Here is a 27,069-nt window from a genome sequence, read left to right as displayed (position 1 = left end):
CTAACGTCAGGCGGTGACATGGTGCCATGACAATGTGGAATCACGTGATGCCTCGTCACCATAATGCATCCCGTTGTCATGTCAACTTGATGCCGCGTGACGTCACGGAGCATCTCGTTGTTATGGCAATGGGCATTATGTGACGTCGCGCAGCCATGTTGATGGAATTTGGAGGGGAGGATACAGCCAAAGGCAAGACAAATAAATATATAATAAAAAGATCTAAAAAAAAAATATCTCCAGTTAGGAGAACCAAAGCCCTGCCCCCCGGCATCCTCCTACCTTCATCCAATTCCCTGATGCCCGGCATTCTAAAGCCACACCCCCCGGCATCCTCCACCAATCCCCTGCAGCCCTGCATGTTCAGCCCTGGAATTTCTTTAAATATTTACCAATCCTCTACGCAGCCCCCGCGCGACGCAGCCCCCGCGCACCGCAGCCCCCGCACACCGCAGCCCCCGCACACCGCAGCAGAGTCGCAGACACAACTACAAAAACGGGGCCAGGAGAAAATCCGGGACATTTCCGGGATGGACCGGCAACCAGGACAGGACCGAAAAGAACGGGACATCTGGTCACCCTACATTGCATGCACAGTTAAAGAAAATATATATTATATGCTTATGAAACACTTATAGACCAGATTAAAATGTGAGACAGCCTTAGTTTTGAAAGAACTTAAACTGGTGGTTAATGTGAGAGTCTCCGGTAGGTTGTTCCAGTTTTGGAGTGCACGGTAAGAGAAGAAGGAACGGCCGGATACTTTGTTGAGCCTTGGGACCATGAACAGTGCTGCATGTGGTAGGGGTGAGGAGCTTGTTCAGATAGATGGGTAGCTTGCCCAGAACGTATTTGAAGGCAAGACAGGAAAGGTGAACTTTGCGCCTAGACTCGAGTGATGACCAATCTAGTTCTTTGGGCATTTCGCAGTGATGCTCAGCGTTCTCAGACTCACATCACCACAAAAGGGTGTTAAGCTTTAGCATGCTTTTACCCTCATTCATATGCATGGGATATGGAGAGTGCTAAAGCTTAGTGCCCTTCTGCGGGGCGAGGCCTAAGGGTCACAAATGGATTTTATGGAGCAGAATTGGTCCTCGGAAATCCCAGTTTAAATTGTGCTTGTGTGTGCTTGTGTGCCTATTTACTACCTGAAATTTCTCAACGGTTTGTGGTAGGCGTGAAGATTTTAATGGTATGGAGTAAAACAAAAGATTGTTTCTATGTACCACAAAAAGAAGGTGCATTAAAATCATCCTCTAAATTAAAGTTGACATAAATCCTAAAGTCTTTTAATAGAGAGCGCAGAATTTAGTTGCTTTAACCATTCATTAATGTATTTAACAAAGTACGGATATTTGATGACAATATGGTATTAAAAATGATGCAATGCATCAACATTCATTTAAAAGAAAAAATGACGCTTCATACCGTACAGAAGCAGCGGCCGTTATTGAAACACTTCACGCGGTTTATACCTCAGAATACCATGTCATGGCGAGGGATTTTTTTCCAACCTTACCGCCTTAAGACGCAAGTTTTTTAAACACCTGAAATTGACACAGTAGCACAGTACTGTACACATTACAATTCATTCATTTCATTGCATTTAATTGCACACAATCCATGAAATTCAAACAAAGCAACCGCGATAAACACGTGTGCCTGGGGCGATTGCCGGTATTAATGCCGCGTGGAGTACAGCAGTGCACACGAAAACGGCGCCGTGATTTATTCGAATAATGGCCGCTGCATCTGTATATACAGTACAGTATGAAGCCTTTTTTGAAGATTTGCACTACTTTTCGGCATTAACATTTTGAAATACAAAAAAAAAATGTAAACATGATCTTAGTACAAAGGGCCCTGTGACTTCTCTTTATGTATCTTAGGTATTTTGGTCATTGAGGAGTTTTCTTTAATAACCATGTGAGTGCCAGATGCAACAATCCCATGATCGCAACACCACTGGTGACAGGTCCTCCTCTTCTGGTCAGATCACATGCAATGCTCTACAGGAACGCAGAATGCAAACTCCTTTAGGAAACACGTGTAAAGCTCTAATACGTCATGGGGCCCCTTGAGGCCTGAACCCAAGACGTGGTAGCTTTAAGTAATGTGGCACTTAAGAGGTTAAGTAGGCAATGAGAACCATTTTGTTATGCAGATTTAGCTTCCATTAGCTACTGCCGTCTATGTGATGTCACTGGGAGATGAGCAGTTTGAGCACCCCTTGCAAAAGAAAAGAGATCCCCTCTTTTAATACCCAGTGAGGCTGTCTCTTTAAATGATTAAATATATTCATTAAAAAGCTTTGCTGACAGATAATACTATCTCTGAAAGGCTCTATTGGACTGTTTGCAAAATCTGATAATGCATCTTTAATCCAGCATGCATATATTTTGTCAGTAAAATTCAGATCTATAACACTCAAAATATAAACACCCACTATATTGATCAAACGGGCAGAAGGTACTGACATTTCTGATTGGGTTTGTAGAAAACCCCTGGTCTCCATTTCGAATATAGTATTGTCATCAAGTGTACTTTATAAGCAATGTTGGGACTGAGGTTTTGAGCTGATTTATTGAAAAACACATGTCTATCTTAATCTGAGATGTGAAAAGTAAAGTCACAAATACGGATGTAGCAAACAGGGTTATCACTGGAGGATTTATCGCTGATCTGGAAGCATTGACCACTGCAGCACGACCACGGCAGTACAATCTCCGGAGCTGCGGCTTTAAGCAGTTTCCACGGCGGCTCTGGAGACAGTTAATCTCGCTACATCTGTATGTCCAAAGAGAAATGTAGCATCTGTGTGAGAGGATGGGTGTCTGAGTTGGCAATTCACAGATTCACAGCATGCAATCAGATCTACTATGGAGTGTCGCTGGAGATGTTCCAAAGTACTGGGTAGACCTTGATTTTTTTCTGGGCTTTTGGCAGTGTTTTGGTGTGTAATGTAAAGTTCTGCATTTTAGAATTATTCCAGCTGCATAAGAGGCTAACATTATAGTAAATTGTGTCTATAACTGTTAAAGCAACACTGCTTACTTTGAAAATGCTAATAGAAAAGTTTAATAAGGAAAGTGGATGTTTCATTGTTTGAAAGCTTTTTTTTTGGTGTGGCCTTGGACTCTTCCTCACAAATGTTTTTCCAGATTGAGACTTTTCCCTTTTTATTTATAATTGCTTATGTTATTTTTTTTTTATGCATGTAACAGGGCCTTAACCCTTGTCTAAAAGGGCTTCAATAGAAAGCCTGTATTGGTCTGAGAATCCAGTGGGGAGCTGGTTAATTGCAGCTAGAGACAATTATCCAGTCTCCACCTGGCTCATCACATAGGTAGAAAAGCCTCCTGCTTGAACTGCAGGGGAGATCTATTGAGCAAAGCTTGACTTTGTTGCCAGCAAGAGACACTTACAGAAACATGGTCTTGAGCACAGAAGGATTGTTCTGCCTGCAAGACACCAGGAGCCAGACTTCTTTCCAGGGCACAGCGGACCCTGGAACCCACCAGAGGGTGGCCCCAAATGGACACCAACCCAGACATAGAGACTGACATAAAGGGCCCCCTGATTTTAGGTGCCTCTTTGGACTTTGGGGTCATAGGTTGGAAAGAGGCTTATCATCCCAGTCCTGCAGAGAGGGCCCTGGAAAGTGAGTTAGCCAAATCTGTCTCCATGGTTGTACCTCTGCACAAGACTCTTACAATGTATAACAATTTTTGAATGAATATATTTTCCCATGTAGAAAGAGAACACTATTAATATCCTAGTTAAGCACTTCAATGAATTTTCTTTAAAAATATCACATAGAAAACATGTTTTCACTAAAAGAAAGTTATGTATTTGAGTTTCCTAATCTTAACATTTATAAAAACTGGTGTGGGTTTCTTTAACACTGCACGTGTGTGTGTGTGTAATAAATATATATATATAAAAATATATATATAAAAATATATATATAAAAATATATATATATATAAAAATATATATATATATATAAAAAAATATATATATATATATAAAAAAATATATATATATATATAAAAAAATATATATATATATATATAAAAAAATATATATATATATATAAAAAAATATATATATATATATAAAAAAATATATATATATATAAAAAAATATATATATATATAAAAAAAAATATATATATATATAAAAAAAAATATATATATATATATATATATATATATATATATATATATATATATATAAAAATATATATATATAAAAATATATATAAAAATATATATATATATATATATATATAAAAATATATATATATGTATATATAAAAATATATGTATATGTATATGTATATGTATATGTATATGTATATGTATATGTATATGTATATGTATATGTATATATATATATGTATATATATATATATATATATATATATATATATATATATATATATATATGTATGTATGTATACAGTATATGTATATATAATCAGTGTTTCAACCCCCTCACCCCCCCTTCCCCTCTATCTGGGAGATTTCACCATTATACGGTGTGGTGTGGTGCATACCTGCTGGTTTAAAAAAGATCTGAGTCTCCTGTGGTGTTGTGGAGGATAACAGGACAGGCTTCTGGGGTAGTAACTGATTCTTTCTCACGGCGATAGCGCCTCCATCTCTTGCAGGCCCCAGGGATGTGGGGACAATCCCTGCAGGAGAACTTATTTTCCCTCCCCTGATAGATTGTAGTCTCAGGCAGGAAGATATATTTGAACAGAATCACTTTATTTAGTACACTGGCAGATCGAACAGCATACACAGGATACTTCACTTTGTGGGGCTTCACCCACAGGTTTTACCCTCAACCTCCACTCCAGGCCAAGGGGCCCTGAAGCAGTCCTTGCTCTTCCCTTACTCCCTGGTGGAGTAACGGGTATAGTCTCTAATCCACTCCCCTATGGGAGGGAAAACAGATTGGCAGAGCCCTGCACAATTGCTAGGGTAGACAATCCTCTCTCAAGGAGGTAGAGGCACTCCCTAAATTTAGCAGTGCAGCTCCTTAAGTACAAGGGAAGTATGTGCCAGGTCTGAATCCAGTGATTGGACACACACAGGCCTAGTCCCACCGCCTCGCCTGTCACTCAAAGAAGCTACTGTCAGTGGGGAAAATCCATGATAACTCCTGGCAGGCCTGCTTTTACCATGACTTACTGCCAGGGAGGGCAGACTTAGTAGCCAAGGAAACCAGGCTGGCTACACTCTCCCTCTGGTGGAATCAAATGGTCCCCACTTGGAGCCAAATTTACGGGTCCATCCTGCAGATGAGTAACCTGGAACAATATAACATGATATTAACAACCAATAACATGGGTATACAGTTAATAATACTGTCATGATCACACAGCAGTTCATTACCCACCCACATTTGAATGGTGCAAAAGATATAACAGGGATTACTCCCAACATGGAGAATCCATTTTCATTGTAATGCCCGGGGTCAGGTTTCTTTACAATGCTAACCTCGGGGTCAGACACCTGGACAAAATATACTCTCTTATGGGTTTTTTTGTGAAGCATACTCCACCCATCCAGGGGAATAATATCCTGATGAGCCACCTGAGAATACGCCTAGAATATCATTGTCTCCAAGATCACTATCCCAATTATCATCCGAATCCTCAGAATCCCACTTCTCTGGTACTGTACACTACTCCTCTTAGCAAATCCCCCTAATTCTCCCTCCTCATTGGAAATATACTGCACCTCACCCACATCAGGGCCATACTCAAACTCAATCGGCCCAACCCAGGGTTGCTGCAAATACAGTGCAGCTTTCATGCGATTGCGAGCCCATCGCGCAGCATCTTTATGCGAGTATATATGAGGGGGCAGAGGCAATAGTGACAGAGGGTATGGCCTTGGACTCAACAATGTCCGGGACATAGTCCTTACATTTTACTAGGCCACGGCCTGCCACTGGTGGTGTCGTCTTAGAGGTTGTGTCCACAGGGCGCTGTTTTCCTCGCCCCGCAACCTTGTGAATATAATGCTCCAGTTCTTGCCAGGAGAGGGCAGTACTCACTGTAGCGGTCACAGTCCTGGTCCGCTCCAGCAGTCGCCACGGCAGTGACATCATCAGGCGGAGACATCGCGGGATCCCGGTACAGATCCAAGTCCTGCACCAAAGGTTAGCCCTCCGCAGGGTGTGGTTCCGGAAGGTCGGCGCAATCCTCCGCACGGAAGTAGGTGCCGGGAAGGGCCTTTTTCGCTGGATACCTCCATTGTCTGCAGGGAGTAAGGGGTTAGTGCCTCACCGCTCTGCTTACTCGAGATGTGCGTTGGATCATCTGGAACGCTGGCAGGTACTGCCTCCGCTGCGCTGGACACCGCCATGGCCATGGGACTTCTCCGCGGTTCTTGGCGCACCAGCGCTCGCCGTGTGGTGGTTTCTGGACTCCGTCTCTCTACTTTAGCGGTAGGTGGCTCTCTCTCTCCAGGGTCAAAGGGGTGGTCCGCCGGTTGGCACATCACCATGGATCTGGAACTGTCATCATCCGAGGGGCTGGGTAGGGACTGCCCTGCCGGGGACAGGTATCGCAGCACTTCACCATCACTGGCGGCAATCGGATGGAAGCATTCCTGCTCCGACGCCACCTGAGCATGTCACCTCACTTCGTGGTCTTTAGGCTTCCGTTTTGGGAACCGAGGTGCACGGACCCCCTAGAACATCTGTTAGGGTGCATGGGCCCCCCACATGGGTAGCGTTGATGCGGCCCGCTTCGCTTGGTGTAACCGCTGGGCTGTCATGCTGGACCGTGGTAGTTGGTGATGGCTTAACAGGCCGCATATAGAAAGCTCCGCACCGTGGGAAAGTAGCTCCCCTGACAAGGTCTCAGACTGGGAAGTCGCACTTAGTGCAAAGGTACTCCGGATATTAGACGCCTGCTACCTTCACTGCCAGAAGGTTTCCTGACAGATGGTAATTGGAAAAATCACAGTTTGCTACCTTGGGCATGGATAAAGTGCCTGGAAGGAGCAGGACAGGTAAGGGGAGTTCTCTCTTTTGGCTAGCTCCGAGGACCTGAGGGTGCAGCAGCTCGTATCCATCTCCTCCCTCAATGATGTCGTGGCTGCTAGTTGGTTGGTGCAGTGTCCCCTCCCTTGGGTGGAGTGTAGAGTAGGGGTATACTGCAGAAAGGCGTGACTCTGGTTCAGCGCCAAGCCACTCACAGACTTTGCAGGGAAAAGATTGCAACTTTTCAGAAACTTTCCATGCGGTCTCCCAGGTCGGCAGGAACCGCCATTTTGGATCAAACTGCAGTCCACACCCAGTACAGGTCTAACTTGTGTAATTATCACAGACTCCTCGCTCTGGGGAGCAGTCATTTCATCCGCAGCCCCACACGTAATCGCAATGTCCTCACTGTCTCCTCCCCCTGGTGAAACCAGGAATCATAGGCAGCACAGAAAGGGCGCAGTTATGGCTTTTTCGTGCCACCCCAAACAAACTTGTAAAAGTCAATTCTGTATTTTGCAAATCATCCACGTGATCCACACTATTCCAGCGGGAATTCATTTTCTGTAGTTCTCTGCAGTATATGGTAGTATTTGACCAGTGGATTATCAATATACCCCAGGCCAGGCAAAACTCTTTCTGTGGTACACTGCATGTGGGGGGATGATGTTTTTCCAGGGAAAAATGTAGAAGATAAATGGGCAGTCTTTAAAACATTGTTAGAAAAGCACACTTATAAGTGTATACCCTTGGGAAATAAGTATAAAAGAAATAAGTCAAAACCAATGTGGCTAAATAAACAGGTAGGGGAGGAAATGGACAAGAAGAGGAAGGTGTTTAGATTCTTTAAGTCAGAAGGAACGGAGACATCGTATCAGAATTATAAGGAATGTAACAAAAATTGCAAAAGGGCAATCAAATTAGCAAAAATGGATAATGAAAAAAGGATTGCAATAGAAAGTAAGGTCAACCCTAAAAAGTTCTTTAAGTAACTTAATAACAAAAAAATGAGAAAAGAAAATATAGGACCCTTTCAGTGTGAGATGGGCAGGCAGATTATTGGAGATAAGGAAAAAGCAGAGGTATTAAACAAATTCTTTGCCTCTGTGTTTACCAGGGAAGAATCAATGTCAATAGTAGTGCTGTAGGAGGAAGCCATATTAAGGAACAATTGGTTAACTGAGGAAGAAGTTCATACACGGCTTGAAAAAATTAAAGTAAATAAGGCACCTGATCCCGATGGCATACATCCAAGAGTTCTCAAGGGGTTAAGTTCAGTAATAGCCAAACTATTACATTTAATATTCAAGGACTCCATTTCCACAGGCTCAGTACCACAAGATTGGCGTAAAGCAGATGTGGTGCCTATATTTAAAAAGAGAGCTAGATCACAACTGGGGAATTACAGACCTGTAAGCCTGACTTCAATAGTGGGGAAACTACTTGAAGGTTTAATACAGGATAATATTCAGGTATACCTAATGGAAAAAAATTCATTAGTAATAGTTAGCATGGATTTATGAAGGATAGATCATGTCAAACTAACCTTATTTGTTTATTTGAGGAGGTTAGTAGGAATTTAGACCAGGGTAATGCAGTTGATGTGGTCTACTTAGATTTTGCAAAGGTTTTTAGATAACAGAGGGTAGTCATAAATCGAACTTTTCCAGGTTGGGCTAAAGTCATGAGTGGAGTACCTTAGGGATCGATACTGGGATCCCTGCTTTTTAACTTGTTTATTAATGACCTTGAGGTTGGCATCGAGAGCAAAGTCTCCATCTTTGCTGATGATACTAAATTGTGGAAGGTAGTAGAATCAGAGCAGGGTGTAATTTTTCTCCAGAAGTACTTGGAGAGACTGGAAACATGGGCAGGTAAATGGCAGATGAGGTTTAATACAGATAAATGTAAGGTTATGCATTTGGGATGCAAGAATAAACTGGCGACTTACAAATTAAATGGGGATAAATTGGGGGAATCCTTGATGGAGAAGGATTTAGGAGTGCTTGTAGACAGCAGGCTAAGCAATAGTGTCCAAAGTCAGGCAGTAACTGCAAAGGCAGAGAAGATCTTATCTTGCATTAAACGGACAATGGATGGAAGGGAAGTAAACATAATAATGCCCCTTTACAAAGCATTAGTAAGACCACACCTTGAATATGGAGTACAATTTTGGGCACCACTCCTTAGAAAAGACATTCTGGAACTAGAGAGAGTGCAGAGAAGAGTCACCAACTTAATAAAGGGGATAGACAATCTAACTTATGAGGAGAGGCTAGCTAAATTAGATTTATTTACATTAGAAAAGAGGCATCTAAGAGGGGATATGATAACTATATACAAATATATTCGGGGACAGTACAAGGAGCTTTCAAACAAACTATTCATCCCAAGGGCAGTACAAAGGACTTGGGGGCATCCCTTAAGGTTGGAGGAAAGGAGATTTCACCAGCAACAAAGGAAAGGGTTCTTTATAGTAATGGCAGTTAAAATGAGGAATTCATTACCCATGGAGTCTGTGATGGCAGATACAATGGATTTGTTCAAAAAAAGGTTGGACATCTTTTTAGAAAGGAAAGGTATACAGGGATATAACAAATAAGTAAACATGGGAATAATGTTGATCCAGGGAATAATCCGATTGCCAATTCTTGGAGTCAGGAAGGAATTTATTTTTCCCCTTATGAGAATTCATTGGATGATATGACACTGTTTTTTTTGTTTGCCTTCCTCTGGATCAATAAGGAAGTATAGATATAGGATAAAGTATCTGTTGTCTAAATTTAGCATAGGTTGAACTTGATGGACGTATGTCTTTTTTCAACCTCATCTACTATGCAACTATGTAGGAGTCAGTAACCACTATAGTAATTAAGGGGTTAACCCCCCCAACTACCCACCCGGGAGACCTAACAACCCTTCCCAGGGCAACTACCCCCATTCCACCACCCCATCTACACATTGATTGACACTGTGGTAAACCATGCTCACAATAAGAGCATGGATTGTCACAATGGCAATAAATGGGCAACCTAAAAAAACAACCACCAAATAAAATAAGGGAGAAAAAATTAGCGGTGCTCTGCATGAAAAAAACAGACCAGAACAAAGTACCGGAGCAGGTGCGAAACTTGTAAGAGTGCTCTTCCCCTGTTCATGTACCATTTAAGTTTTTCACACGTATCAGTGGTACTGTAGTTCAGATATGTTTTTTCTCGTTCTGTGCACCACCAATCTTCTCTTCCATATTGCCCTACATATGGCCAGAGCACGCCTTGGATCCATCCTGTGTCGAGAACTGAGTGAGTACATGTTTATGACTAACAGACAAATTGCTTATTTTTGCTTCATTGTACAGTACTACTGGAAGAGGGAGCTATGTGCGGATCCTGAGGATTGGGACATTTATTACTATTAATGGGATTTTAGCGGACTGGAGGCAGGGGGACATCAGTATCCTCACTTTCCCAGCACAAACTTTCCCTGTCCTGTTCAATCCTCCAGGACTCATAGGGGCCTATTCACTAAACTTCGATAACTAACTCATCAAGCATTTTTGGCACTTCTCAAATGATTTGGCATAGGTAGCTTTTCACAAAGCTTCGACAGCATGCCAAACTACTTGAGAAGTGCTTCTTCCCGATCGATAGAGCGCCCGCTCAGACAAACCGAGCGGATATCAAACTATTCACAGACACCCCTCTGTGTTAATCCGATGGGCCATTAGGAATCTCACAAAAATGTTGAGGCATTTACAGTGAGATTGCCCCAGATTTTCCATGGCAAGTGATCTAATACCGGTTGCTGCATCTGTAGCTTTGATAATCTCGTTGTGGCTGCAACTAGCAAGCAACTCACATTTCTCATCTTCCCACATCAAGGGTGGCGAGATGAAATTTGCAGTATGACTTAGAAGAAAAAAATTATTTTTACTGCATCGGATTGAAGCCGGGAGTCTCCAGAGCTGCCCTGCATTAAAATCTGCTCCGGAGACCCACTGCTTCCATCTTATGTCATAAAAATAAATTTACAGGCAGCTTCATTACCGTAGAGACTAACCACTAAGGTAATGAAGGGGTTAAATACCAGTGCCCAGTATATTGGGGGTAGGGGAGGTGGGTGAAGGTGATACTTGGCCTGTGGTGGGTGTGCCTACAGGGAGGGTTGCGGGAGGAGTTAACTTCTTCATTACCTTAGTGGTTACTACCAGTAAGGTAATGAAGGCGTTAATCCTTCCCACTACCCAACAAATACCACCGTCACCCATCCCCTCCACCCCCAATAAACAATAAAACACAGTACTAGCCAATACACCCTGTAACAGGGGACTTATCCCTGTTCACAAATGTGCCTCTGATCTAGCAGTGTGGTGGTTAACTGCTGGTAGCAAATTAACTAACACCACCTGCCTGATTAGAGGTGGTAGAAAAAGCCTGCCTTTGAGACAGGAAGGGACTCCTTAGCTCTGACTGAGAGCTGACCTTTGGAGACAGCACATGTCTTGAGCTCTGCCCAGCATAGCTGATTGCAAGACACCAAATAAGACTTCTAAACCTGGATGCTGATATTTTCTGTGCACGCACGGGTGCGGTTCCAGGAGAGCAGAGAAGCTTACTCTACAGCAGCTAACAGTTAAGACTTTCATTATTAAGAGACTGCTTATATCTGCTTATTTCATGCTAAATGTTTTGGGGCTGCGAGACATGCTTTACTAAGGGAGATGTGAATTAATTGCATAGGATTTCACTAGAAATACTCCCAAGTGAATAGAAGCTTTGTTCCCCCCCTGTGTTTGGATGATTTCCTGATGAAAAGGAAAAGGCACAATAAAGCCTATTATAATTTCACATTATAAAGACTCCAATTGTGTACCTCTGTGAACGTCCGTCTACACACCCATTAATTGATAGTGTGGTTACATATGGCCTTAATGGGAGCAAAGATAACCTCAAAGACAATAAATGGTCACCCTACTACCCACCCCCACAACCCCCATATCCCCCCTCCAACACATACAGTACTGTAATGAGCAAAATCCCTATTATTCAAATCTGGATAATAGCTCATTTGCCCATTAAAAATAAAACATTATCCAGCCTGCATATAGTAAATGAAAGTTGTACTTACCCCTGCTAGGATGAAGGCCACCCTCATCCTCATATTCATCCTCAGCGTCTTCCGTGAGCACTAACATTAAAATAAAAATACCAACTGCTGGCCATTAACCCCTTAATTACCTTAGCAGTTATTAACTGATATAGTAATTAAGGGGTTAAACCCACACCAGGGAGGCCTAACCACCCACCCCGGGGCAACTACCCCCACCACCCACCCCCTCTACCCCAATCACCACACATACAAATGGGCAAAAGCACAAGTAGCCAAAAATGGCTAATAGTACGTTTGTCCAATTGCTTTCAAAACAAAATAAATACACAATAAAATAACTTTTAGATAAAAGTACAATACATTACACTGTAGCCAATAAACCCATTGATTGCCACTGTGGTAAACTATGCCCACAATATGGGCATGGATTGCCACAATGGCAATGAATGGGCAACCTAAAAATGAACCGGAATAGGATGGGAATAAAGGCGTACTCCTTTGCAGAATTTCCTGTTTCCAGTTAATCCCAACCTATTCTGGCTACATGTAACATTACCCCCTTTAGGGTTTATGCTGTGTTATGTTAAGGATTCCTGTTATTGATGATTCAGGCCTCCTCTGGAGAGTTTATTCCTTTCCTTTACCCGGTTCCAAATGTAGCAATCTGGAACTGTGCCAGCTGGAGTCTTCAGTTTTTACTTTGACTTGTTAATAATCTGTGTATAGTGGGAGGTTATATCTGAGAGCAACAAGGGATGTACAACAGATTCTTGTGATCTATTGGAATGGGTCAGAAGAAGGGTCACACCCCTGAAACGTTGCCGCTCTGTAACTTCCCTTTCCCCCCTTTTTTCCCCCTGCCTCTCGCTCCCTTGTCTCTTCATTTTGTTATCCTTTGTATAGTTCCACATTTTCTCTTTATACACTGTGTCTATACTTGTCCATGATAGGACTCAGAGTAGACCATTATTGTCATTAACCAATTGTGAGTATGCACTGTGCTTACACTAATCTATTACGATCTATCAATTGAACTATTTATTCACTTTATATCATAGAATACTTTTTTTTTTTTTTTTTACATATTCATCTGCATTTGACTTGTCATTTACATATTGAGTGCTGAGAAAACCTGTTGGATTTTATGTGGCTATTTTTTGAGGGTCTTAGGGTCCCTCTTTTGTTTCCGTTTCACCATTATCAGTTAAGTTTTCTTATAAATTGCTTTACTAGTATTTTCTATATTATACTTGTTGTATATCCTACCATATGCCACCAAAAGGGAATAATGAAGCTTGTATAAACTGTACTGGGCAGTAAGGGTGATAACTAGTAGGTTTAGCCTAGCTCCTGTTCTTAGGCTAGTCTACATTTGGTATAAGTTTCATTAACTTAATTAAAATGAATTCACTTTCAAATACATTTTTAAGTTTCCATTTTTTGCCAAATCCATCATGCAATGAGAGTAAAGTACCATATGCTTCCAGAGCACAACATTTGCACATACTGGACGCCTACTGCAATATGTCAGTTGAAGCGGCAATAGCACTGTGTAGTTCTGGGAGAAATTATACATATTTTATTTGATTTAAGCCTTACACATTTAAAACAACTTTACTTTAACTATAGTATATATTTTTTACGTTTAACTATCAAAGAAAAGATAATATAAGCAACAGGTTCTTAATCATCAACATATCTGATGATGGCACAACAAAGTAGAATTGTTTTTAACAGAACACAAATACAATTCTGCTCAGAGATAAAGTAAAAGGACATATGTGTAAACAAAATAGGTTTTTTTAAGAAACAACAGATATGTAAAATGTAAGAGTGGTGAGAGCAGAGAATGAACATTTACTCAGATCATTGTCATCTAATAAGTTGGAGCATTCAAAAATAATTCCATGGGATAGCTTTAATCAATAAAATGTGTGAAGTTCACTGGGATATATCCATAATTGGGTTTGTACATTTAGTATAATGGAAGGAAGCATGGTGAAAAATGTTGTCTGCTAACTCATTCGTCCCGTCATTTTACTGCATGTGGCCAAAGCCCTTCCTCCTCTTGTTGCCACATTTTACTACGTAATACATTATGTAATTATATTGTGGGAAAATAGTGGTATTACATATCTTAGAGTTCTAGTAACCTACTCTTCTGCCATCACCCATGTTGTATCTCATACCTTTCCTAAATCACGCTACTGTCTTGGCAACATATTCTGAGTTAATTAGTTCTTCTATTTTTGTCTTCACTCCACGACTTTACTCATCAGAACTTCCATATCACACAACAGTAATTGCCTAGGACTGGGTTATCATCTTGGTCTTGAATTAAGTTTGAACCAGTGGTCTCAAAGATTAAACCAGAGGAATGTGCTTACTCCCTGAATAATTAGCTGGAGCTGCAGTATAAACTCTTCCTTTTCCATGACACATGGGCTAAACTTTCATTGCTTTCATTTGTGTTAGTGGGTTGTCGTCACTGGCACAAATAATTGCAAGAGCTAAACAGTAGCTAAAAATTTTATTTTTCATAGCCTATTTATAGCTGTTAGATCAATACAGAAATTAAAGTTTGAAAGACTAGACTAGATGTTCACTTTAGGTAGCCCAGTACACTCCTTTTTCCATCTACAGTATATACATCACACCACAGCATCACTCACTGCGAGTCACTGCCTACTAGAAGTCCAATAGGCTAATGGTATATTTTGTATGTCTGTACTCTATTTATGGTATTTACAGTAAGGAACGTCAAGCCTGTCTGAATTTACAGTGCATAATTATTTGATACATAATTATTTGATAAAGCATGATGAAATCTTCCAAATGTCAAACGTTTCACAATCATGTGCAAAAAGTTTTGCACATCCTTTACCATTGGTATATTTTAAGCAGTAACAATATTACAATGGGTATACTTTTTTATGTATTTCCAAAATAAAATATGCCGATTTTAAACAAAGAAGACATAATATAAGTAACTGTTTGTACTAAAAATAGGGGGGGATATAAAGTATTTTAATCAGTCTGGTACTTCAGGGATTAACGTTAGTTAGAAATTATAAAAAAAAAAATACAATAATTGTTTTTCTCACAGGCCAAGACCATTCCTCTGTCTGCGCTGATCTACAAAGAAGGCTTATTTGGGGGGCTATCACTGATGGCCCACTAAAAAGGAAAAATGTATAGTTAGAAGGCAGTGGACGACAGCCAGATAATGGGCTGTCAGACTCAAAGAAAACCTTAACATTCTTTAAATATCCCCTGTGCGTCACAGAGAGGTGAAAAACAAGTCACCACTTAGTTAGAGGGCTATATTAAATATAAGAAATGATGGGCCTGACAGCAATTCATAAGAGTATCAAATAGATATCTGTCACAATTGCGATTAGACAAATCAAATAATAGCACACACTTCATGAGTAAGAGGTGCAAAACACAGACAACTGTTTCTCCTGCAAAAATAGACATTGGGCTGTCAATTAGATGCAGGCGTGTATGTGAAGAGCACAGATGGAACCATTAAGATGGTGTCTGTCTTATTATTATGGAAATTAAGATATGAGATCTTTCATATCAGACAGACTTTTAAAATCCAAAGAAAGGAGTTTTTTTCCTTAAGCCATATAACTATCAGCCAGAGCTGATTTACGACAGGGGTGGGCTTATGTTGTTTCAATGGCGAAGATATAGTACAAACATTTCATCTAAGTAATTTGAAAGTCAGAATTCAACAGAGGTGTGTTTTGGGATCATAACACGTGAATTCTCTTCTCCAGTGACCTCTCAGAGAAAGAACCTAAGGCATATGGTAACATACTGTATAGGGGTTTCTGTTTCTGTTTTATCCTTTTATTTTAAGAAACTGGTCATTTATTATAACTGTATGTTGTTGTAATAAACATTTTCTGTCACCTAAGAAGAGGAAGTAAATGATCTCTACCTGTGATAAACATTCTGTGTATATAAAATACTATCAAAGTCTATCAAAGGAATATAATAATACTTAAAAATTTAAAACTTTTCTCTGCACTATGTGAACGATTAAACTATACATTTTTGCATTACGTAAATGGTAAATATACTGTATATAAGAAATCACATTTGAAATCTATAATTTCATAAAGAATTCAAAAGCGAAACACATTATATGCCTTTTCAAAGTAATAACAAATACAATTATGATTCAAAGATTTTATTGATATATGTTTTTCCACAAAGCTTGGTGGCATAGATAATGATTGAAAATGTTATATTTCTTGCTATTTCATTATTACTAATGTAACCTAACATATGGTACAGCAACCAATGGGATTGTCTACAATCCCATTGGCCGTAATACCATGTGATAGGATACATTTGTTCAAAAGGATATGACATCACTTTAAGGGATGATGTCACATCTTTTTGAACTAATGTAACCTATCACATGGTACGGCAGCCAATGGGATTGTCTTCAATCCCACTGGCTGTAATACCATGTGATATAGCCATGTGGTTTTAAGGATGTGACGTACCTCACTTGGAGATGACATCACACCCTTAACAAAAAAAAGAGGAGGGCACATGATACAGTGTCCAGTCAGATTGGAGCTGTACCATCTGTCCTGAAAATGTGACATCACAGACCATATATAAGGCCTTGACGTCTCATTTTACCCCAAGAAGCCAATGAGACAACATAGTGTTGTGGATTTACCATGGGGCTATGTATTGACAGATGAAGATAAAAGAATGAAAGAAAATAAAGAAATAATGACAGATGAAGAAAGAAGACAGTGATAGCAGATAAAAGAAAGAAGAATTGTGTTACCTGTTCCGGATCTTCAAGGTGGATGGCGTTGGATTGACTTTGATGACGTTGTGGTACGAGAGCTTGCAGAGTTGCCGGGATTCAGATCAACGCTTCTAAAGGTAAGAAAAATATTGAATGTATGTAGATGTTTTTTTTGTTGTATATTTTTCTTTTTATGTTTTTCATTGCCCATTGACTGATAATATATTAATATGTGCCTGTTTAGGGTACAGATAAATACAGTAATAATCAATAGCCTTTTTTCTATTGATTGTTGTTTATTCCCATCGTCACGTGATCATGGGAATAAAATGCAAAATAAATATCAGCACTCCATAATGGGGCCTGTATCTCAGGATGCAGGTGTCCCCCGGACCTGAAATCAACGAGGTTCTGCTGCGGAGACCCCCTGCTACAATACACTTTAAATGTTATATTAAAAATGTTAGATCTCTAGCGAGATTTGTGCAGGGAGAGGCGGCTCTCTCTTTCTGCAGCAGAAAGAAGTCGCCGGGTGAGCCCTTTTCAGAGAGGCGATCATCACGTCGCCGGCTACTCACCAGTTATGCAAATGTTGCTATCACAGGTATTCTGTGCTTTCTGCATACGCTGTCAAAAATGGCAATTTAAACTGGACGGCGATTTTTTTTCCGGCGCTTAGTGCATAGGTCCCTTTATGTCAGTAAATTTGCCACACTGTGGCTCCATTGCTTCAAATACTGCAGGACAGGGTCAGTGGGTTAGGCATTTGGTGTATCCATGGCAAAGGGGAGTAATAAGGATCAGGCTGGGAAGGTGTCTGATTTGGGTTATGAGGAGTCCTCTGGGTCTTCACTTGCACTGCATCTGTAGTGGTTAAGGAGAACACTTGGAATAGTTTATTTGTGGAACTGGTGACTCTCGTACCTGGGTTTAAGGAGTTAATGGGGTGGTCAGATAGGGTCTGAGGATAAGTGCAAGGAATGGGCTATTAGGCAGGTACCGAAAACTGTCTGCAGATGTTTGCTATTTTGGCAAGTGTTATTAGGGAGCAAAAGCCTCAGGAATATTCATCCCCATTTAAGTATGTTGAAAAAATCAGGGAGACTTATAAGGTGTATGGCTGTACTGCTTGGTGGCGATACGACAATACGTTTCAGCAGCGTTGGCAGTGCAGATGCATATTTAATGGGGGTTTAAGGATATGGACCTCTGGCTGTCAATGATAAGGACACTTCAGAGACTGTTTCCCTTTCAACATGCGACCCTCAGTACACCAGGCAGTCAGCTGGGGCTGCTGGTTGTACAATGAGGGCAAATCCAAATTTTGGGCAGGGTGCAAATTCAGGCACAAATGCTCACAGTGCAAGGGGGGCTATCTTGCTTCAAAATGTTTTAAGAGAGTGAAGTTTGGGAAAACTAAACAGCAAGGAAGGGGAGCTGCCGGTCATGGCATGGATGCCAGTGAGCGTGGAAAAAATGGCCCCTGGTGCGAGGATTATCCATAGAGGGAGGTTGCTCGGCCGTTGTGGGAGGGATTCATTGTGGGTTTTTAGATCCCATACAGGGATTTTTTGGGGTTATGATGGGAGCAGAATTAGCATTCTTTGGAGCAGCACAAAAGGAAGTGGAGCTGGGCAGGATGGTGGAACCATTTGCCTACCTTACCCACCCAGGTTTGAGGATCTCTTCCCTGGGTGCGGTACCAAAAAAGGAACCTGGGGGCTCCCGGCAGAGAAGCTAGTTGTGCTGTCGGAGTTGGTGGGGTTCTTCTTCTTGGAATAATTCAAGGTGAGGCAGTAATAGTCCTTATTAGGTAATTTGGCCTTTGCCGGATAGGATCAAGGCCACGGGTCTGCTTTTTTTTAGGCGCTTGGCAACTTCTTTAAGTGAGGGTTAGTGGCCCATAATTTTATTCGGGTGTCACAGGTAATGAAGGATTATTTGGAGGTTTGTTATAATTTCCTGGCCTCCTGTAATGGGAGAATTTACTTGCGGCAAAAAAGGGTGTTTAATGCATTGCTGGAGTTGTTCATCAATGTGGCAGGAGACTGTGGTTTGGGGGGATACTTGAGGAAGCGGTGGTGTTTGGGCCTGAATAGGGGGAGTTTTACTTGGCATTTAGCCCTCTGCAATCTCACAGTGAACATGTGGAAGCAATATTGTCATTCCTGCTGAGGAAAAAGGATTTAGGTTGCCCTGCCGTTCTATGGAACTGCGGGAATATTGTTATTTTGTAAGTTAAAGGGCATTCAGGATGTGACCAATTATTTTCTGGTCAACCAGGTTTTGGCAGGGCGGAGGAAGGGAACAGCAGTGCAAGATTGGGAGAGGGGGGAATGAGGGGCTGAGGTAAATGGGTTTCTATGGGAAGTCTGGATGAGTCAAGTATTTGTCCAGTAGTTAGGATGAGAGAGTTCTTGGTAGTAAGATCCCCTGGGCTTGGGTCATTGTTAATCTATCATAATGGGGAGCCTCTTACCCGTTTCCAGTCCACACAAGTTTTCAAGTTGTTTGTATAGTGGGTGTGTATGTGGAAGTTTCTTAATTTGGGACCCATTCTTTCAGGATTAGGGCGACTACGGAGCCTGGAAGGGTGGGTCTGGGTCAGCAGGTGATCCGCAGTATTGGGAGATGGGAATCAACTTGTTTCTGCCCTTACAGTATGTTCACTTGTAAGTTGTTCGATGGGAGCAGTGGTTTATTGTTTGGTTGTTAAGTTCTTTTTATCCAACATGTGTCACTTTGGTGGAAGTTTGGATTTATATGGTTCCTATATTCGTTGGACGGGAAAGCAAGTGGAGCATCACCCATATGGCAGGCAGTTGGGATTTCCCCGGCACCAGACGCATGTGCAGTGGATGGGCCACCGCAGTTTGAGATGGTCCCAGGTTTTATCAAAAGTGATAACTTAGGATCAAGCTTCTATAGATGCAGCCACCAGTATCCGATGGCTTGCCTTGGAAATCTGGGGCAATCTCCCAGTAAACAGCAACATTTCTGGGAGATTCTGCAGCCAGACTAATGGCCCATCGGATTAACACAGCAGGGGGCCCCAGCAGTCCCATTCAAACCGCTGTGTTAATCCGATGGGCCATTAGTCTGGCTGAAGAATCTCACAGAAATGTTGCAGTATTATTGGGAGATAGCCACAGTATTTTCCCAGGCAAGACATTGGATACTCGTGGCTGCATCTGTAAGTGGCTGGACATTTTACTGGTGCATGCACACTCACTCTTATATGACTAACATTCAAGGACCATTTAACACCTCTAGCCATAAATCGAATCTACACACAGGGGAGGGACAAGCACAGATAACATTCCAAGAGACACTGTTTTTAAGTATACGTTTTGCTTGCTTTATTCATTGTTACATCGCCGGAAGAAGAGATCAGTGTATCTCGAAAGCTCACACAAATAAAAGCATTTCGTTAGACACAGAACGGTATCGTCTATTAATTTTTGATTGTTAATTAAAAGAAATCATTTCTTTATAAAGAAAACGTTGGTGAACTTTTTGAAAAGATGGATCAACATGCAAAGGGGGTTATTCATTAACTGTGATGGTGCCAACCGAGGCACTGTCGCACAGAAACTCCCTTTGAAGTCAATAACCCTGATAGGCACTCTCACAGTTTAATGAATAACACCCACGAAAGTTAGTTAATTAATTTAAATTCACAGGTTGTTTTTTGAATACTGAACATTATTTATTCATAAAATAAAAATTGCTTTTTATCTTATGGTTGTTTATGCAGTATATCCTGTTTCAACAAATATATTTATAACAAAATATAATAAAAAATAAATAAAAGTAAATCCTGTGATGAGTTTTCAGTTCCAGCCGTTGGGCCAGAGAGGACGGGGCGTATTAGCCCGCTCCAGCCCTCGGGGAGTGTGATACCCGATCAAGCGCCGTACAGTCCCTAAAAAAATCGAGCAGAGGCCAATGACACACGGTGTGTGTCATAAGGACCCCAACGGTGCCACTTTTCTTGACGAACACCATATGTCAATAGGGCACTGAAGGGATTAGACAATTGACAGAAGTAAAATTAATTATGCACTTCAATGTGGTGACATTAAAAATAAGGTGGTTAATGTAATTCTATAATCTGTTAGTTAGTAACTATGGAGTATTAAGGGCTATAATGAGCAGGATTGAGAATGCCACGCAGTGCACATTTTGCCACTTGCATGTGCACTTGGAGCAGCTGTTCCAGGAAGTATACTGCTGTGGGAAGTGTGAGCAGGTGGTCTCTTTGGAGTCTCAGATTGCTAATCTGGAGAGGCAATTTGCCACATTGAGGGACATTGACAATTTTCAAAGGCTGGCTGCGACTAGTGGTTCTTATGGTGGAGCTGTAGCTGAGGACAAGGAAGAGGGAGGTTGCTGGGTAACAGTTAGCAGGGGGAGCAGGGGAAGTTGAAGAGGCAAGCCAGTTCTGGGATGACCCATCACAACAGATTTGACAGAATGAGTGAAGATGTTTGGAGAGTCAGGGCAGAAATGTCAAGACTGGGGCAGACTGCTTCCTCTAGTAAATGAACCAGAGAAATGAGAAAGAACGCAGTTAAAGTAGCACTCAGTTATCTATAGTGATGAATGTATTATTTAAAAAATCTTTAACTGAGTTCTTTCTCTTCTGGTTCATTTATAAATACATTCTCAGTCAAGCACCTTATCTACATCACTCAATATTATGAATTCAGCTTGAGCAGAGGTTTTCGCACCTTCCCTATCCCTCCCCCTCCTTTCCCATGGTATATATGCTTCCTCTAGTAGCCAGGGAATGGTCCCTCCAGCACAGAAAGAGGGTCGAGGAACAAGCACGAGGTAATGGACTAGACAGAATATATAGGAATGGTGAAAAGGCTATGTTTCATGGGGCTGGAGTGGCGGGAAAGGTGACTTCAGAAGGCACGGAGGCACTCGTATTAAATACCAATATAACTTGTCAAATCAATGGCAGGAGAAATGTGGGGGCAGGTAAACTAACAATAGCACAGACTTGTAGCAACCTTAAGCGCATGCTTGCTAATGCAAGTAGCATGGTAGATAAAATGGAGGAGTTTGAAATAGCCAGAAAGGAGCAGTATGATATCATAGGAATTACTGAAACATGGTGGGATGAAACTCGTGAATGGGCAGCTAATTTAGAGGGTTATTTGCTTTTTCAGAGGGATAGAGCAAATAGAAGAGGTGGTGCAGTAGGTTTATACGAGAAATCAGATTTAAAACCTAACATAAGGACGATGTTTATGAAGGGATTGATGAAAATGTAGAGACCTTGTGGATAGAAATTAGCAGTGGAGGTAAAAGTACAAAACAAATGTTTGTAGGGATATTCTATAAACCACCAAATATCTGTCAGACTGAGGAAGCTAAAATACTTTTGCAAATGGGGAAGGCATCAAAATTAGGTCATGTTTTAATAATTATGCAGACATAGACTGGGGCAATAAGATTATAAGTACAACCAAAAAAGGAAAACGTTTTTTTGGGTGTACATACGAATAGATAATTACATGACCCAAATTATTGAGGAACCAACCAGAAGAGGGGCATGGCTGGACTTTGTAATTCCAAAGAATATAGACATAATAACAAATATTGAAGCTAGAGAACATTTGGGAAACAGTGATCATAACATGGTCTCATTTGAAATAAACTATCAAAAAACATATTTTCTCTAGGATCAACAAAAGAAGAGTCCCCAAGGAATACATTGGGATGATCCTAAAGGAAAAAATACTGAAAAGAAATGGGCAGTCTTTAAAACATTGACTGATGAGTAAATGATCAGTGTATACCACTGGGTAATAAATATAAAAGAAACAAGTCTAAACCAACATGGATAAATAAACAGATAGGGAGGAATGGAAAAGAAGAAGCAGGCATTTAGATTCTCAAAGTCTGAAGGGACGGAGGCATCATATCAGAATTCTGAGGAATGTAACAAAAGATGCAAAAGGGCAATCAGATCAGTAAAAATTGTAAACGAAAAAAAGACCGCAATAGGAAGATCAATCACAAAGTTCTTCTAGAACATTAATAGCAAAAAGATTAGACAAGAGAATATAGAATCATTTAAAATTATTGGAGATACAGAGAAGGCAGAGGTGTTAAATAAATCATTTTACTCTATTTACCAAGGAGGAACTCCTTACATGCTGTGGAGCTGTCTGCAGATGTCATACTTCCGTCTGTGACAAGTTTAAACCAAGATTTTAGTATAGGAATCTCGCTTCCCTTACCCTTTATCATTGGAATACAGGATCCACCATATGCTGCTAAATAGCATTTCCCTATTCTACTGTAGCCCCGATCAGGGTGCCACACGATCCCATATTCCTTTAGGGCATTATCCTACAGTTTGGCTGATAAACAGCATTTATCTTTCACTAACAGTCACCTGGGTTGATGCTCTGGCAGGGATTCCCTATACCCTTACCTCCTAGACAATTAGACAGCAATTGGTTGACATACAGTACTCTTTACTATTTAGAATCAGGGACTTGTGGGCAATACATTCTAAGATCGTACCCTGAAGGGTAGCTGCTTAACGGACTATTGGCTGCTAATCCGCATTCCCTACTACAGTTACGATCAGGGGTCCCATTACCACCTATCCCCTCTCAAATAGGGCGTTAGCCTACAGATTGGCTGCTAAACAGCATTTATCTTCATTTGACAGCCACCTGGGGGTGATATTCTGGTAGAGATCCCCTATACCTTTACCTCAAGGCCAAACAGACAGCACTTGGTTGTCAAATAACACTCCTAACAGGAATTTGCTGCTATATTTGCATTTCTTCTTGTAAGAAGGATACAGCGATTCATTTTGACTGTTAAAGGGCATTTATCCACATACAACTATTGCTTTGTGAATTTGTGGACAGGGAACCCCTATGCTTCTGATTCACTCCCATTAGGGGAGTAGACTAAGCTATGACTCATCCACATCTTTTGTATCATATTGTGTTTACGGCCACAATAGCATGTTTTGCCAGGAATGTATGTTAAAATATGTGGGATTAGCCTAAACGTTAGACATCTGAACTGGGAAGGGCTCTGGTTTTTACTGGGTTAGCTAGTCTGAAGGGTCCCTCCCATTCTTAGGGTTGGTCATCCAGTGGCTTGGTTACGTTTCCTCTGGCTGGGTCGGCATGTGGTGATCAGGTAGGAGCCACAGTAACTGTGAGCTCGGGTTTGGTTCGGCCTAGTCTGTAACCCCCGCTGTTTATTTTGGTTTATGTTCTTGGTGGTGATAAGAGGGGACATGATACATTTATTCAAATATATTCAGTATGAATATATGGTACCTTCAAAAGAACAATTCATCCCAAGGGTAGTACAAATTACTTGGGGCCATCTTTAAGGCTGGAGGAAAGGAGATTTCACCAGCATCAAAGGAAAGGATTCTTTACAGTAAGGGCAGTTAAACTGTGGAATTCATTACCCATGGAGACTGTGATGGCAGAAAACAGATGTATTTACAAAAAGGTTAGGCACTTGGGGAGTCAAAAAAAAGAGAGTTTGAAGCGCGCTCAACAAGCCCCCAATGCCCCCCCCCTTGCGCGCTTGCAAAATAGCCAAGACACCCGGCGCTCATGCTTGGAGAGCTGGGGACGTCACCGCTCTCAAGCATGAGCGCAGTCAGCGCCAGCGGGGCCGCAGCCTAAACATGGCAAGGACGTTGATGCAGGGAGATAACTGATTGCTATTACTAGACTCAAGGAGGAATTTATTTTTCTCCTTATGAGACATCATTGGATAATATTTCACTAAGGTTTTTTTGTTTGCCTTCCTTTGGATCAATATACTGTAAAAACAAAATATAGGATAACGTATCTGTCGTCTGAATTGAATATAGGTTGAACTCGTGGACATATATCTTATTTTCAACCTCGTCTACTATGTAACTATGTAAAATACAGATAAACAAATGCTATGGAGATTTTTTTTTAATCATGGAAATGTTAAAAGTTAAAAACAATTAATTAAAATGACTTGCTGTATACAGTATATATGTCAGATTTTTTTTTTAAAGAGAGGTATAATTCCATACCATTTTACCTATTAACATTGCCCCTTTAATATGCTGGGCAATAGTGAGGGGGTATTAGCAAACAGTGAGATAGCGAATGATGTAGGTAAAGTAGAGTGGGTAGAAGAGATATATTTGGCAGGATGATGAGATCAGGAAGACTGGCACAGTGTAGAAGGAATGAGAAATTAAATTGCTGTACTTTATAGCATGGACTTATGTGGATGGGTTGATGAATTATATAATACTAATTGTATGTATGCCTTTATTTATATAGCGCCATCAATGTGCATAGTGCGTCACAGTACTAATTCACGTGGCAATCATATAAATAACAAATAATACAAATAACAGGTAATAGGAAGATGTGCTTCAGACATAGAAGTAACATTTAGGAAAACGCATCCCTGTTCCGAAGAGCTTACAACCTAATTAGTAGGAAGAACGTACAGAGACAGTAGGAGGGCTTTCTGGAAGTGCATCTGCAGGGGGCCAAGGTTTAACTATTTAAAAAGTTAACTTGTGGAATAGAGAGTACTTTTTGTTTTATAATTGTGTATCTTATGATTTTATATATTTTCAGTACAGTCTACATTCCTGGATCTTACTATTGGAGCTGCAGAGTGTAAAAGAACGATAAAAAGATGCTATGGTCGTCTTGCATTCTGCTACAGATCAGAGTGAAGCATAGCACAAAAGCATTGAAAAGCATGAGCATTGACATACAGTAGCTCACAGCCTAATATAATGCTGGGGTAATACGGAAAGTTACTGGAATGGGGTTAGTTGAAAGAATATGAAAATGTTGACTGGGGCACAGACGCTCCCACTGGCTTATATTGGAGTTTTGAACAGACGTTTCCCTATGGGCACTATCACAGCTTAATGAATAACCCCCAAAAAGAGTTATGACAGCCTTGTCAGTATGAAGACAGCTATACTTTAACCCCCTAGATTCATCAAGCTCGGTTATGGGTTAACGCAGGGGGGCGCAAATATTTTTCCCTGCGCCCCCCTGCCGGCGGTCACCTCACCCTCGCGCCCTCCTCACCCCCACTTACCTCGACTCCGACGTCATGACGTCACATGACCTTGCGCCGTCATTTGATGCCGCGTTGCCATGGCGAGTCAAGGTAAGTAAAGGTTTACAGAGGCCCTGCAGCTCCCCGGCACTTAATTTAAGTGCCTTCGGGAAGCGCGTGGGGCCAATGTAAACCGCGCGCCCTCCGCAGGCAGTCTTGCGCCCCCCCTGGGGGTCGCAAACCCCAGTTTGCGCACCGCTGGGTTAACGCACCCAAACTGGCATTAACTCTCCTTGATTTGAATGGGAGTTAAGACCTGCCTGGGTTAAACCATAATAGAGCTTGATAAATAACCCCTTTAAAGGCTTTGCTGTGTAGATGCTGTGTAGGTTTTTCAGTATACTGTAAGTGCCTGTCCGACCCTAAAAAATAACATGCAGCAATGCCTCCAAACTATAACTTTACTACTATACTACTATCATTCAGCATTCCATAAGAAAGTCAGAGATACTAAATAACCAGACTAGAAACAATTATTTGATTGTAACTTTACCTCAGCAATCCAGGTTCTGCAAAATTCCTCAGCAAAACCACCAGAAGCAAAGAACTTGCAGGCAACTTTGCAGTTTTTTCTGTGTACAGCAGATTGACAGTGTGTGCCGATCTAACATCAGGGGCAGTGTGTGCCTATCTAACGTCAGGAAGCAGCCTGAGGCTGAGGACAGTAAATATTGCCGCCTAGTGGAAAGTTGTTCCACAATATATTGCTAATTCTTAATAGAGATGTGTGAACTTTTCGCACGCCTACTGTATGTGAACGTTGCAAAGTTCGCCCTTTTAAAAATGGCAAAAAAAAGTCTGTTTTGATCCAAAAGTTTGCAACAAATTCACTTAAAACTAAAACGTTAATGGGCATTGCATGTTCGATTCATTTTGATGACTTTCTCTTTCAAAATTTAGATTTTTTTTTATAAAAGTTACAGTGCTGCTATTTTGACACTTTAAAAAAGTCAGATAGCTATTTTTGAACAATTTGGCCAGTTTTACTAGAACATTTAGCACCAAAGTTTTTGTTGGTTTTGGAAACTTTTAGA

The 27,069-nt window shown here is 41.0% G+C and overlaps 1 protein-coding gene across 2 annotated transcripts in view; it reads right to left on the bottom strand.

The window, feature by feature from the left end:
- The window catches only part of HPGDS (hematopoietic prostaglandin D synthase), a 72,696-nt gene extending 46,015 nt beyond the window's left edge, over positions 1 to 26,681 (bottom strand). The window contains exons 1-2 of one of the 2 annotated variants that reach the window (XM_075609894.1): positions 26,529 to 26,681; positions 16,940 to 17,034 (exon numbers count right to left, since the gene is read on the bottom strand). The gene's annotated coding sequence lies outside the window, so the exon portion shown is untranslated. The remainder of the gene's footprint in view (positions 1 to 16,939; positions 17,035 to 26,528) is intronic. The other variant, XM_075609901.1, reaches the window with a different exon arrangement.
- Positions 26,682 to 27,069: the final 388 nt, after the last annotated feature.

This window comes from Ascaphus truei, chromosome 1 (genome assembly GCF_040206685.1).
Source record: "Ascaphus truei isolate aAscTru1 chromosome 1, aAscTru1.hap1, whole genome shotgun sequence".
NCBI lineage: Eukaryota > Metazoa > Chordata > Amphibia > Anura > Ascaphidae > Ascaphus > Ascaphus truei.
Note: the sequence above shows the minus strand (reverse complement) of the source record. Positions and strands in the feature narration are given on the sequence as shown.